We start from the raw sequence: 15,215 nt of genomic DNA, 5'->3' as shown, positions 1-15,215 counted from the left end.
TAATCGATAATGTGAATCATGGATCATGGTTATTAACCGTGAATCAGATAAAATAACTTCATATTGACAATATTAGAAATCATCGTAATAAACAAAATAAAAACGAAAACATTTTAAAATAATCTAGCAAACGAAGTCTCGACATAATTATGATTGATGAAGAAAGATGAAAGTGGTGCGGTCTCCACTTCCGAAGATTAAGACTGGGAGAGAGGATAATCTTAAAGGAGAATGAAACTCTTGGAGCAAATAAGCTTTTGTGAAAGCAGAAAAATCAAAGAATAAGATCAACAAAACTTTGAGAAAAATAGGACTAGCAATAAAAGAGTTATGAGCATTTGAATGTCGAGATCACTAATGCTATGAAGATCCTCCTATTGGCAATGCGACCAAGATCTATGATGTCACAGATGAACAACTCTCCCCTTTTGGACACTGAAAATATACCCCAAAACATCTCTTTTTGCTCATTCTAATGATATGACAAACGATTCATCAATGACATAATGTTGTGAAACCTCTGTACTTGTCCTCTCATAAAGAGAACACCTCACCTTGTGATAGACTCTATAAAAGTGAAAATATAAGTGAAATAAGTACTAAAGTAATGAGGGAGTTGTACGTGTGTGACATCACATATCTTGGTCGCATTGCCAATGGGAGGAACTACATGGCATTAGTGATCTCAATATTCAAATGCTCATAACTTTCTTATTATTCATTCAATCTTCCTCAAACTTTCAACAATATGTTTCTTTGATTTTTCTCTTTGATATGGATTCATTCTCCTTTAAAGAACGAAGGCCCACAGAAAGCAACGAAGATTAATTCATCCCCCATCCCTTCCAAATCCAAACCTACCTGACTATCTCTGCTCTGCACTCTTAAAATAGTTGGGCAAAAAATCCCAACTTCCCAACAAACCCTGGGCAACATACTGTCCACACAACTATTGGTTAAAATCTGCCCAAATTGGGTGATAAAAACTAATAATTGGGTAATAAATTTGCTCGATTGGATAATAATTGCCCAGTTATATATATGTTTTTTACCAACATGCATTACCCAACACAGTGGACAGTATGTTGCCCAACATTTCAAGTGAGTGTACTTTTGAAAACGATAAAACAAAGTAATGTTGGTGAACTATTCGTAGTCTGACCAGAAAAAATGATAATCAACCATGCAGAATTTCGGCGGAATTTCGACTAATGATTTAATTGGTTTTACTATTTTTCTTGGTCTGACACCTAATTATCAAATTTGGTCATTGACATGATATATGAATTGTGATTCACCTATTATGCCGTGTTAAAGGGGAATCCAACCCAAATAAAAACTAGCTTTTAAAGGAAAATGAAAATCAGACAAGTTGATAGGTGAAAGTTTGAACAATATCGGGCAAACAATAAGAAAGTTATGAATTTTTAAAAGCTGTGAACATTGGAAATCACTATACATGCTATACCTATGGAGATTTCAAAGTGGCAACAAATGTGATGTCAAAGTGATGTAAGACAAGGACTTGTCCATTAACCCAGAATTCTGTGTCACAATAGACCTTCATCCATATAATCGAGGTAAGTGCATGATTTATTTTTCCCCTTTTATTTGAGGTGCTATTGCGACCCCATTCTTCCCCATTTTGGAGAGTACCCGCTGCCTAATATTACACGGATGAGTCATGGGCTCCCTTGGTTACCCTTCCATGTACTCCAATAATAAAATGACTAAAAGTACATTTTTTAAAATGCTTTACTTCAATTTACATTTTTTTTTCATGAGGACATAAAACAATATACTACCTAGGCTGTACAGCCCCAGGGAAATGGGTACTTGGGAGAAAACCACAAATCACTGATAATAAAGTACATTGCCTATGGGAAAGTTTCCCTTACCTCTTGTCATAATTTACCTACCCTACTGCCAATTTCAATTTTAAAACAGCCATAACTTTCTCAGTGCTTGTCCGATTTCTTTCAAACTTTCACCATTCTGTTGTATTGATTTTCCTCCTTTCAAACATAACAAATCATGACCAAGGCTGGATTCCCCTTTAAATTAAATATAGTTGAGTGTACTGAGTTCTTGACAACATATAATTATAATTAATGGTGCTTATACAGTGCGTATAAAAAAACGGGACATTTTTGAAAAGTTTGTTTCAAATCATTATATCAATATTTTTATGTTAATAGATGCTCTGAGGTCTTATATTTGAAATGCCATTTAAAAAAAAAAAGTTTTGTCCATGCTTGAGCGAACAACGGACGTTTTTGTCGGGGGTTCAAAAAGAGGCTTGCGCCAAAATGGCACAAATGAGAAATTTTATGATTAGACTTTTGGCTAATCAGCAGACTTCCTCTTAATCTTTCCATTATCTTTGCCATAATTTTCGAATTATGTTGTCAAATTTCATTTACAAATTTATTTATTTACCTGAATTATTTTGTTTTTCATTTAAACTTCTTTTTCCTTTGATTTTTTTTTTCATAAGTAAGAAAAGAAGACTTTTTGTCAACCCAAGTAAGAAGATTTGCATTATTAATTGGGATAATTTGTAATTATTCAATCCTTTTATCATGTGAAACAAATTATGTTATGGTACCTATAAAAAACATGAATCCTATTTTCAAGGGATTATTAAATCCTTCACCAATCTTTCACCAAGTTTAATTATGTGCTTGACAGGACAAACAGGACAGGATTCATGTCTTTCAATGGCAATAGTGTATTGAGTCAATTTTGAAGGAGCAAGATTTGGCAGATCGGGTAAAATGGATAAAAAAGTTGTGAAGCGAGCAAGCAAACGTTTCCACTTTTTAATTAAAATATCAAATTTTGTGATTTTGACATATTATTTAGAAAATGATATCATATTTCATTTTCTATGTTTTCTTTTATATTCCTTTCCACTTTTTTTTCTTAGTTATGATTTTATTTATTTTTTTGTTGGTGGGAGCACCCCGAGCCCCCACCCATCAGTATGCCACTGTTCAAAGGCACCATAACCTTTGTAGCACGCAATGAAAGGATTTGAAAAAAACACGCTCTCACATACTTCAGTTTAAAAAAAATTTCTTGCCTAAAGAATGAATGTTCAAAGCTAAAAGAGAACATATTAAAAAGGAACAACAGCAGAAATATTCAAGCAAATAAGTATATTTGGAAATAAATTTTGACCGAAATTCGAAAATTATGGCAAAGATAATGAAAAGGTTAAGAGGAAGTCTGCTGATTAGCAATAAATCCGATCATCATATTCATCATTTTATGCCATTCTGGCGCAAGCCTCCTTTTAACCCCAGACAGAAACATTCTGTGTTCGCTCAAACATAAACAAACTAAATTATTTTAATGGCATTTGAAGGACAAGACCTCAGAGCACCTATTGACACCAAAATATAGAGATCATAATTTGAAACAAACATTTTATAGACTTCAAATCTGTCCCGTTTTTTTTATACGCACTGTATAGCGCATAATCGATCAAATTTGCTCTTTGCGCTTTACATACAGCTCTCAAATATTACAATATTACACTACGACACATATGGCAATGTTTTAGATGTCTTTTAAATGATTCTACAGATATACAAGACCGGAGATGGATTGGTAAACTATCCACAAATTGAGACCGCAATCAAAGCATTCCCCCCCCTTTTTTTTTCGTTTTTTTAAATTTGCGAGTTTGTTCATTAAAAAAAAAAAATGTTCTTTTATCATTGTAACTCGTTGTGTGATGTTTTGTATATATGCATTATATATATACATATATGTATATACATATATGTATATATATATATATTTTAATGAGGCAAAGTGGTAATGCATTGTACTTAGTTCCAACTGAGTTTATTTTGAAGTCCAAATTTTCGACGTTAAACACACGTCTTCTTCAGGGATACAATAAAGGTCATATATATATATACAATGTCTGTGCTATCTGTCACATGGCTTGCCAAAAAAATTGCTTCCTTTACTATTCTGTATCTAAGTGCATGTAGCAAGCGCAGCAAGAGAGGGAAAATAACCACCCTTGTTTCTACCAACTAAATTAAACGAGCGACCGCTACTGTCTAATATCTACATTCTGTAGACTTACATGAGTTTGCTTGCTAATTTGCTAAGGGGGAGGTACACTTCATCTAGTGACGCTGAGATATGGACTGTCTGAATACCAAATCAGGAGTCACACGTTTCAAGATTATTTTATTTATTCCATACCCACACAAAAAGGATTACATCAAAGAATATATATATATATATATATATATATATATATATATATATATATATATATACAGTGCGTATCAAAAAAAGTTTACACTTTGAAAAAGCCCTGGGATTTAAAAAATATACAACATGTGGGTATTTTTTTCACATATAATCTTGGGTTTGGGTCTCATCTATCCAATGAAAGTAAAGGTTTTGACAGAATGTTACACTTGAGTGAGCACTGTCCATTTTTGTAAAGCTCGCAGAAATCTGTTTGCGCAGAAATGCTCGTTTTCACGTTGTGTCAAGGGGAAAGGGCGAAATCAACTTTACCCTGTGAAACATTTCTCATACATTTCCCTTGCACATTCAGTCAATTGAAATAAAACGGATACATTTAAGCATTTTGTAACAATTTTGCCATCCAAATTGAAATTTCAACAATTAGTAAACAAAACTTTTACCCTTTTTGTGCCAGCTGGATCTGAGGACATAACTGAATCTGAACGAAAGTTTTTATCAGACATCTCCAGCATTTTTTCACTAAGTTTATATCATTTAAAGTGGGTTTACATTTCATTTTTCATTTAATACTTGTTTCTCCACACTTTTCCCAAGCTTGACAATGATTAGCAAAATTAAAATCAAGCCTAAGCCATTTAATGTAAATCACAGCTCAGTGTAAAGCAAATATCGTCACGATAGCCTCCGTGTGTTGGGGAGTGGGGTGGGGCGCAATGCACTCTTCAAATTGTTTTGGGCAAGGAAACAACTTAAAAAGGGTAAAAGATATCTTCAAATCAATTCTAGCTAAATTCCACGTGTTCTTCATGATTAAGGTCAACTTTTATTCGCATAACTATTTCAAAGTTCTGCGCAAATCATTTTTCACTAACTTTTCAAAAGTAAGTGGTGCTCACTCAAGCGGAAATATTTTTCGACAGTTATATCGCCATTTGCTTAAATTGATCTGTACCAATGTTAAAATGTGGAAAAATCTTCAGGATATTACAAATGTATAATTTTACAGGATTTTTTCAAAGTGTAAACTTTTTTTGATACGCACTCTATATATATATATATATACAGTATATATATATATACACACACACATATATATATATATATATATATATATATATATATATATATATATATATATATATAGTATTTGGAAAAAGTCGGATATTTCCTTTAAGATTTACTTACAAGAGTTGGACGAAGAGGGTGTAAAGTGTTTGTCTTATCACAACATTGAAATGTACATCTCATAACAAATAGTTCCATTTTGGTATAGTTATAATATTGAATATGGACTGTTATTAGAAATGAAAATTATATATAAATATGTAAATTGCTTGGGATAAAGTATACTTCCTTTTTTATGAAATTATATTACGGAATGGTGTTATAACTTAGTAAAGAGGAAGGATCTTGTGAAAGTGATTATGTTACGCGGGAAGAAAACCCGCTTGGTCAGTAGAGATCGATTGTTTTGAGGTCATTGGTCAAGCTACTCAGTGAGGAGAGCGATCAGTCAGAGAGTCCTGTAGGATCCAGATAATTTAGATCTCAATCCTGTCGAGGTATGTTGATTGATATGTGCTATTTTATAAGAGAAGAATATCTATGTTTTGGAATATATCATCTCTAAATCATGAACTAGAATTAGAGCATTGAATCGTAAGTTTTCTGTTAGGTCAAGGATACCTACTACGTGGCATGTTACGTAACAATGAATGTGTGTATATATGTATCGGGTACCTATCGATTCAAGATGGTAGCACTCTTTCCTTTTACTGATAGAATTGCCAAATTGGAGGAATATATTTATGTAAATGTATTTCTTTAACGCTCGATAAATTATTTACCTGGTGTATTTAAATAGACGATGAGTAGAATTTATCAATGTGAATAATTCGTAAACCGGGAGATTTGGTAAATGGTAGCCTCAAGGTCAGGCAAGGTCAAATCATTTCGTACTGATGGTTTCGATTAATTATCGATTTAACTTTAATCGATTAATACTTTTGCCAGTTCGGTTATATATTTTAGATTTTAAAATGATACGTGATCAATTGATATTATACAATCATATATATTAAGGATTGGTGTATCGTTTATTTATTTAGGAGTTCGAATGTTCATTTGTTGATGGAACTAGCTGGATTGTGATGATTTCTGGGTTTTCTACGAAGGTACGAAAAGTTATGAATTTTCCTTGTAATTTAATGACTGTGTTGTTCAAAGTGATATCTTATAATATTAGGATAAGAATGATTGGTGAATTTGATTTTTTTCCTTCGAGCATTGAAGGCTTAATTGATAACTTTTTCATTAGATCACGGTGTTTGAATTAATAATTCTAATTTTTTGTCAATGTGATGTTAAGACATTTACAGTTAATCGATTGTAATTTCCCTGTAAGATGTATAGAAACCTAAAAGGTATTATGATATAGTTGAGTAGTTACTCATGCAAATGTATGTTATTATTTATTTTAGATTGCAGTGTTGGGTACCGGAATCTGACCCTAGAAAGTGATTGTTTTGGTCCTTGGTATGGTTTTTAACCTGTATCTGCCCTAGTCGGGTGAGTCAAGATGGCCGTACTTAAAATATTGATATGTGAAGTATTTTTACAAAAATTAACGTTGTTTTGTGATCGATTACAAAAGTTTGAATTTGTTGACATATATAAAAGATTGATATAATTGGAAGAATGTTTCCAATGGTTGCTATATAAATTGTGAATTCATTTATTTTACATTGGAAGAAAATGATTGCAAAAGAGATCAATTTAAGTTTTAGAAACATGTAATAATCTATGATACTTGTGACTATTTAATTGTCGATAACTGAGTTAATAACTTGTTATAAACATTGTTACTTTTCGCTTATTATCGAGCGCAAACTTTTACAATCTAAATGATTGCAAATCAGTATAAAAATACACATGTAGCAGTGACCTGCTCAGTGATCGACAGGTGTACTCGTAATATTAAGAGTTTATATTCTGTCTTGACATGTAAATGCCTTATTCATGCTGTAATGATATTTTGAACATTATACTCATGTTCTTTATTGTTTCTCTCTTTTCTGCTTGCAGAGGTTTTTTTTTCCAATTTGTTATATACTGAACAACTGTTGTGCTCAAGTGGGAAATTAAATTCCGCTCACAACCTACAACTCTCGTCGTATCGTGTCTTGTGTTCTGGAGTGTCCTGACAACTTCCCCCAAAAAATCCAGAATACTACAAGTGGTGTCAGAAGTGGGATAGAACTTGAGCATCGATAGACGGCAACTAAGAAGCAAGAAAAGAAGAACATCATTAGACGGAAACCAAGAAGCAAGAAAGAAAACCTCCGACTTTGGTTGTATGGTAAACGTAGTGTAATTTTACTGTGGAAGAAAATACTACTTTTGAAACAAATGCCATAGTTTTTTTTCCTAATTGTAGACAGCAGGTTCCAATTGTTTGAATCATACTTACTGAGTGAGGATGCCAAGGAACACTAACTCAGAGGATGATGCTCCAAGGGGAGCTACGGCCCAGCCCTTAGCTCCAGGTCTAGCTGAAATGATGGCAGCATTGACGGGGGCTTTCCAAAGTCTGCAATCACCGAGGGGTTTACCAGCGGTAAAGCTGAGTAAGTTTGGTGGGTTCCCCCGGAAACATGGAGACCCGACAATCAATGAATGGCTCCAAGAATTTGATGAATATTGTAGCTATTATCAACTGAAGAGGAAAGAAGAGGCTCAGGTACTATTGACTCATCTGACAGATTCGGCCAAAGACGAAGCGAGGCTGTATGACTCTACGGTCAGGGAGGACAGTACGGCATTGAAGCAGGCTTTGAAGTCTCGTTATGGCCTAAAGGAGACTGTACAACCATTGACCACGGAATTACATGCCAGAGTACAAAGGCCAGGTGAAACGTTGGCAGATTTCAGTAGTGCACTTATTCGCTTGCACGATCGAATGGAAGCTGCAGCGACAGGTGATGAGCGATCAGCATTGATCATGCTGAGGAACAATACATTGAAAGAACGGTTTGTAACTGGTGTGAGAGACAAACAGATTCAGAGGGAGATTCGACGTATCATGTTTAGCACTGAGGATAAATCCTTTATTGATATGCGAAGAGAAGTTCTGCGAATGTTCCAGGATGAGGACACAGTTTCTCCTAAAGCTAGTATTAGGGAATGTGAAGTAGAGGCGGCGAGAGCATCGGTAAATACTGAGGATCAGACAATTCAAAACATGAAAAGTGAGATCACCGAGTTAAAGGAGACTTTGAAAGAGGTTGTTCAAGTGATGAAAGGCATGAAAAGCAATCCTAAACAAAATTCGCCACCTTTTTGCTACAACTGTAATAAGAAAGGACACTTGAAAAGAGAATGTCGCTCACCTCCTCTATGCTATGGATGTAAGCAAGTAGGTCACATGAGAAAGGACTGCCCCAATGGGTCAGGTACACGACAAAATCAAAGAAGTCCTCAAGGATCAGACATGATGCCTCAAGAAGAACAAGTTCAAGGAAATGTCAGAAGCTTGTCAGCTGGTGGGAATGAGAAAACACTCAGCTTGGTATCATCGTGTCCAAAGTCAGTAGTTGGAATAGCAGGGATACCCACAGGCTGTATTCTAGACACAGGAGCAGAAGCTAGTCTTATTCCGGTATCCTACTATGAAGGGAAACTGAGGGAAGTTATTGGTCCTCTTGATGGTAGTGGCGATGGTATTAGAGTTGTTGGGATCCATGATAGCGTAGTACCGGTGGTAGGATACATCCATACCACCATGACCCTGAATGGCGAATCCTTTGAAGTAGGCTTTCTGGTCGTCAATGACGAGTTGCAAACCAAGAAGAAGACAGACTATCCTGTTCTCCTCGGCTGCAATGCACTTTGGCCAGTAGTCAAGAAGAAAGTCTACAAAGATGATGATGAGAACTGGAAACTTGTTGAGGTGGCTCTCAAGTTGTCACGTGAGAACCGAGAGGTTGCTACCCCAAACACACTCTTGACCTCCAAAGAAAGGAGAATCCTCCCGCCGTTGACAGTTCATCGAGTAGAATGCCTGATGAATGATGCACCTTCCTTTGAGTATACTGAGAAGAGTATTCTGATAGGCACAGACTGTCAGGTCAACAATATCAATCCTCTAGTAGGGAAAGGACTGGATGTCTATGACACTTGTTTGGAAGCTGACGGACAAGACCTTCAAGTAACTGTTGCAAATAGGTCCACTCAACAATTAGAGATCACTCAGGGCATGGTTCTTGCATCGGCTACTCAAGTGAAGGAGCGTGATGAAATAATTATGCAGGAGAAAAACGGACTTATCGAAGTTGACATCATGAAGGTGATGGTTGAGTCAGGAGCCAATGTAGCTGTGATTGAGAGAGAAACTCAAATCCAATCTCATCAGGAAGGTGTTGATCACCTTTGCATGGATGGGAAGAGTGTGAAATTACCAGTTGGAGTGAAGATTGAACATCTCTCAGGTGAAGAAGCTGATACTATTGCTAACCTCCTGTCGAATCATAAGTCAACTTTTGCCGAGAGTGATATGGATCTGGGAAACTGTACCGCAATACCACATCAGATCCGGACATCAGAAGGACCACCATTCCGACTGCCCTATCGTCGAATCCCCCCAAACCATATCCCAGAGTTAAAGGCACTCCTTCAAGAAATGTTGGATAAAGGAATTATCCAACAATCGACCAGCCCTTATGCGAGCCCGGTGGTGCCAGTCCGCAAGAAAGATGGGACGATGAGAGTTTGCATTGACTATCGTCAGCTGAACGCCAGGACGGTTCGGGACTCATTCCCCTTGCCAAGAATAGATGAAACACTGGAAGCCCTCGGAGGAGCTAAGTTCTTTAGCTCTCTTGACCTTGCTAACGGCTATTTTCAGATAGCAATGGATGAACGTTCGATCGAGAAGACAGCTTTTAGAGTCCCCTGGGGCTTGTTCGAATTTCTACGTATGCCCCAAGGCTTGGTGAATAGCCCAAGTACGTTCCAGAGAGTCATGGAGCTGGTGTTAGGCGATCTAAATTTAGCACAGTTAGTGATTTACCTTGATGACATACTTGTTTTCTCAAGTACCCTGGAGGAACATTTAACCAGATTGGAAGCAGTCTTCAGACGTCTAACAGAGTATGGCCTGAAATTAAAGGGAAAGAAATGTCAGTTCCTTCAACGAAAGGTCCACCATCTTGGACATGTTGTCACTGCTTCAGGAATATCAGTTGACCCAAAGAAGATTGACACAATCAAAACCTGGCCTGTACCGAAGACTGCCACTGAGTTGAGGTCCTTCCTTGGACTGGCCTCATATTATCGCCGGTTTGTTCAGGGATTCGCAAGCATTGCTGCTCCCTTGCATGCTTTGCTTGGTAATTGTCTTCCACCTTCTAAGAAATCAAAGAAGAGACATGGCAACATGGCTGGTAGACTGAAAGAATTCGTCTGGTCAGAGAAGGCAGACGAGGCATTCCGTAAGCTTAAAGACGCCTTGACGTCTACACCTGTTCTTGGATATCCACAGTTTGGGAAGAAATTTGTAGTTGAGATTGATGCCTCGCTAAAAGGACTGGGTGCTTGTCTTTCTCAACATGGAGATGATGGAAAACTTCACCCTGTGATGTACGCAAGTCGGGGACTACGCAATGCCGAAAGAAGTTATCCCGATTACTCTAGCTTCAAGTTAGAGCTCCTGGGCTTGAAGTGGGCGATTGCTGACAAATTCCGGGAATACCTCATAGGAAGCCAAGTTGAAGTTCTCACAGATCACAACCCACTGGCTCATCTGGAAACAGCAAAACTAGGGGCAACCGAACAGAGATGGGTCGCTCAACTCGCCCCGTTCGATCTTCAGATTAAGTATAGACCAGGAAAAACCAATAAGTGTGCGGACGCTCTCAGTCGTCTACCTATGGTTTGTGATGTCATGGACACCTTACAGCCCGTTGTTGAACAAGTACTTCAGTGTTCAGTAATGCCAATAGAAGTAGAGCAAGAAATAAACGTCAATCGATTGGACATGGATGTAATGGCACCTGGTGTGTTCCCTTCCTACGATCTTAAACAGTTATCAGATCTGCAACAGAATGACAAAGGGTTGAGTGTCATCTTCAAGATGCGGAAAGCTGGATGGAAACCAGGAGAACCAACACCAGATGACAGTCCTGAAGTAAAGAGTTGGCTTCGAGAGTGGAAACAACTCGTAGAGAAGGATCAAGTGCTATTTCGCCGAATCGAGGTGCAGGGGGATGTTGTTGACCAACTTCTCATTCCAGCTAGCATCAGGCATACTATCCTACAGGCTACACATGAAGGATGGGGCCATCAAGGTGTGACTCGGACACTCGGATTGTTACGCACAAGATGCTTTTGGCCTGGTCTTCAAGAGGACGTTCGACGACATATAAAGAAATGCTTCAACTGCACAGTGGTAAAGGCGCCTACTCCTACAGTGAAGACGCCGATGAGACACCTTCTTGCCTTCAGACCTTTAGAAGTCCTTGCAATTGATTTCCTTAAGATGGATCGTGGAAAAGGAGGCTACGAGGACATACTCGTCATGTCAGATGTGTACACCAAGTATGCTCAAGCGATCCCATGCAAAGACCAAACTGCCCAGACGGTAGCAAGAGCCCTCAGAGACAACTGGTTTGTCCACCATGGAATACCCCACAGACTCCATTCGGACCAAGGAAGAGATTTCGAAGGAAACCTTGTCCAAGAACTATGTCGGTTGTATGGTGTCAAGAAGTCAAGGACCACCCCATACCACCCAGAGGGGAATGGACAGGTTGAACGTTTTAATAGAACGTTGTGTAGCATGATTCGATCGATGGATCCCTCAGAGAGAAGAAAATGACCAGAGACAATATCCCATCTAGTGTTCATTTATAACACTACTCCCCATCGATCGACTGGATTCTCACCATACAGGTTGATGTATGGAAGAGAACCATCTCTACCCCTCGATCAGCTGTTGTCTCGTACCCGACGGTCATGGGATGAGGATTTCGTAGAGACGCAAGCTGCTGCTCTAAGCAAGATGAACGATCTCGTTGAGAAGAATCTCAAGGCCCAAGCAGAGGAGAATAAAGCCAAGCATGATAGACGGGTACAGTCCTCTCCCCTTGTAATTGGGCAGAGCGTATTGTTGAAGAGGATGGCATTCTCAACAAGACATAAGTTGAAAGACAAATACTTTAGGGAACCTTATGTCGTTGTTGACATCAACAAGGAAGGCGACGTCTACAGTATCCGTCCACTCCATGGAGGAACACTCAAGACTGTTAACCGAAAACTACTGATAGCTGATCCACGGACCCAGGAGCTCTGTGACTTGGCAGATAGCCATCCTCATCACATTCGTCAGTCAAGTGATGAAACTGGAAGTCTTTCCTCGGAGAGTGAAACTGGTGAATTCAATAGTGATGATGACGGGGACGATTGGTTCCAATACCATCCTCCATCTTTCAATACTGAAGAGAATGCACGACCAGAAAATTATCAGAATCTACGTCGGTCAAGTAGAGTTACTAAGGGCGTACATAGAAATCCTTATCACCTACCGAGATCAACACTCTCGAATTGAAGAAAAAAAAAAGATATAAATACACATGCATATATCAGATGAATCGTTGTCATTTTTCTTTTTCTTCCTTGTATATGAAGCCTTCTCAGCATTTTGCTATTCGCCTCCTAATTGACATTTTATTCAAACTTAGTGGAAGCTATTGAATATTTATAACTTATGTGTCAAAGTATCATAATTCAATTGCTGATATCATTGAGGACAATATGGTTTTGTCAGGATGGATTATAGTATTTGGAAAAAGTCGGATATTTCCTTTAAGATTTACTTACAAGAGTTGGACGAAGAGGGTGTAAAGTGTTTGTCTTATCACAACATTGAAATGTACATCTCATAACAAATAGTTCCATTTTGGTATAGTTATAATATTGAATATGGACTGTTATTAGAAATGAAAATTATATATAAATATGTAAATTGCTTGGGATAAAGTATACTTCCTTTTTTATGAAATTATATTACGGAATGGTGTTATAACTTAGTAAAGAGGAAGGATCTTGTGAAAGTGATTATGTTACGCGGGAAGAAAACCCGCTTGGTCAGTAGAGATCGATTGTTTTGAGGTCATTGGTCAAGCTACTCAGTGAGGAGAGCGATCAGTCAGAGAGTCCTGTAGGATCCAGATAATTTAGATCTCAATCCTGTCGAGGTATGTTGATTGATATGTGCTATTTTATAAGAGAAGAATATCTATGTTTTGGAATATATCATCTCTAAATCATGAACTAGAATTAGAGCATTGAATCGTAAGTTTTCTGTTAGGTCAAGGATACCTACTACGTGGCATGTTACGTAACAATGAATGTGTGTATATATGTATCGGGTACCTATCGATTCAAGATGGTAGCACTCTTTCCTTTTACTGATAGAATTGCCAAATTGGAGGAATATATTTATGTAAATGTATTTCTTTAACGCTCGATAAATTATTTACCTGGTGTATTTAAATAGACGATGAGTAGAATTTATCAATGTGAATAATTCGTAAACCGGGAGATTTGGTAAATGGTAGCCTCAAGGTCAGGCAAGGTCAAATCATTTCGTACTGATGGTTTCGATTAATTATCGATTTAACTTTAATCGATTAATACTTTTGCCAGTTCGGTTATATATTTTAGATTTTAAAATGATACGTGATCAATTGATATTATACAATCATATATATTAAGGATTGGTGTATCGTTTATTTATTTAGGAGTTCGAATGTTCATTTGTTGATGGAACTAGCTGGATTGTGATGATTTCTGGGTTTTCTACGAAGGTACGAAAAGTTATGAATTTTCCTTGTAATTTAATGACTGTGTTGTTCAAAGTGATATCTTATAATATTAGGATAAGAATGATTGGTGAATTTGATTTTTTTCCTTCGAGCATTGAAGGCTTAATTGATAACTTTTTCATTAGATCACGGTGTTTGAATTAATAATTCTAATTTTTTGTCAATGTGATGTTAAGACATTTACAGTTAATCGATTGTAATTTCCCTGTAAGATGTATAGAAACCTAAAAGGTATTATGATATAGTTGAGTAGTTACTCATGCAAATGTATGTTATTATTTATTTTAGATTGCAGTGTTGGGTACCGGAATCTGACCCTAGAAAGTGATTGTTTTGGTCCTTGGTATGGTTTTTAACCTGTATCTGCCCTAGTCGGGTGAGTCAAGATGGCCGTACTTAAAATATTGATATGTGAAGTATTTTTACAAAAATTAACGTTGTTTTGTGATCGATTACAAAAGTTTGAATTTGTTGACATATATAAAAGATTGATATAATTGGAAGAATGTTTCCAATGGTTGCTATATAAATTGTGAATTCATTTATTTTACATTGGAAGAAAATGATTGCAAAAGAGATCAATTTAAGTTTTAGAAACATGTAATAATCTATGATACTTGTGACTATTTAATTGTCGATAACTGAGTTAATAACTTGTTATAAACATTGTTACTTTTCGCTTATTATCGAGCGCAAACTTTTACAATCTAAATGATTGCAAATCAGTATAAAAATACACATGTAGCAGTGACCTGCTCAGTGATCGACAGGTGTACTCGTAATATTAAGAGTTTATATTCTGTCTTGACATGTAAATGCCTTATTCATGCTGTAATGATATTTTGAACATTATACTCATGTTCTTTATTGTTTCTCTCTTTTCTGCTTGCAGAGGTTTTTTTTTCCAATTTGTTATATACTGAACAACTGTTGTGCTCAAGTGGGAAATTAAATTCCGCTCACAACCTACAACTCTCGTCGTATCGTGTCTTGTGTTCTGGAGTGTCCTGACAACTTCCCCCAAAAAATCCAGAATACTACATATATATATATATATGTATATATATATTAGAAATTAACATTCTATCACTA

The 15,215-nt window shown here is 36.8% G+C and overlaps 1 long non-coding RNA gene across 1 annotated transcript; it reads left to right on the top strand.

The window, feature by feature from the left end:
* Positions 1-5,750: 5,750 nt before the first annotated feature.
* Positions 5,751-15,143, top strand: LOC135155993 (uncharacterized). The gene is made up of 7 exons (XR_010295121.1): positions 5,751-5,804; positions 6,351-6,416; positions 6,723-6,810; positions 7,327-7,600; positions 14,040-14,105; positions 14,412-14,499; positions 15,016-15,143. It is a non-coding gene; the product is annotated as an uncharacterized LOC135155993 (long non-coding RNA).
* Positions 15,144-15,215: the final 72 nt, after the last annotated feature.

This window comes from Lytechinus pictus, chromosome 11, assembly GCF_037042905.1.
Source record: "Lytechinus pictus isolate F3 Inbred chromosome 11, Lp3.0, whole genome shotgun sequence".
NCBI lineage: Eukaryota > Metazoa > Echinodermata > Echinoidea > Temnopleuroida > Toxopneustidae > Lytechinus > Lytechinus pictus.
The sequence above is the reverse complement of the archived record's forward strand: the minus strand, read 5'-3'. Positions and strand labels throughout refer to the sequence as shown.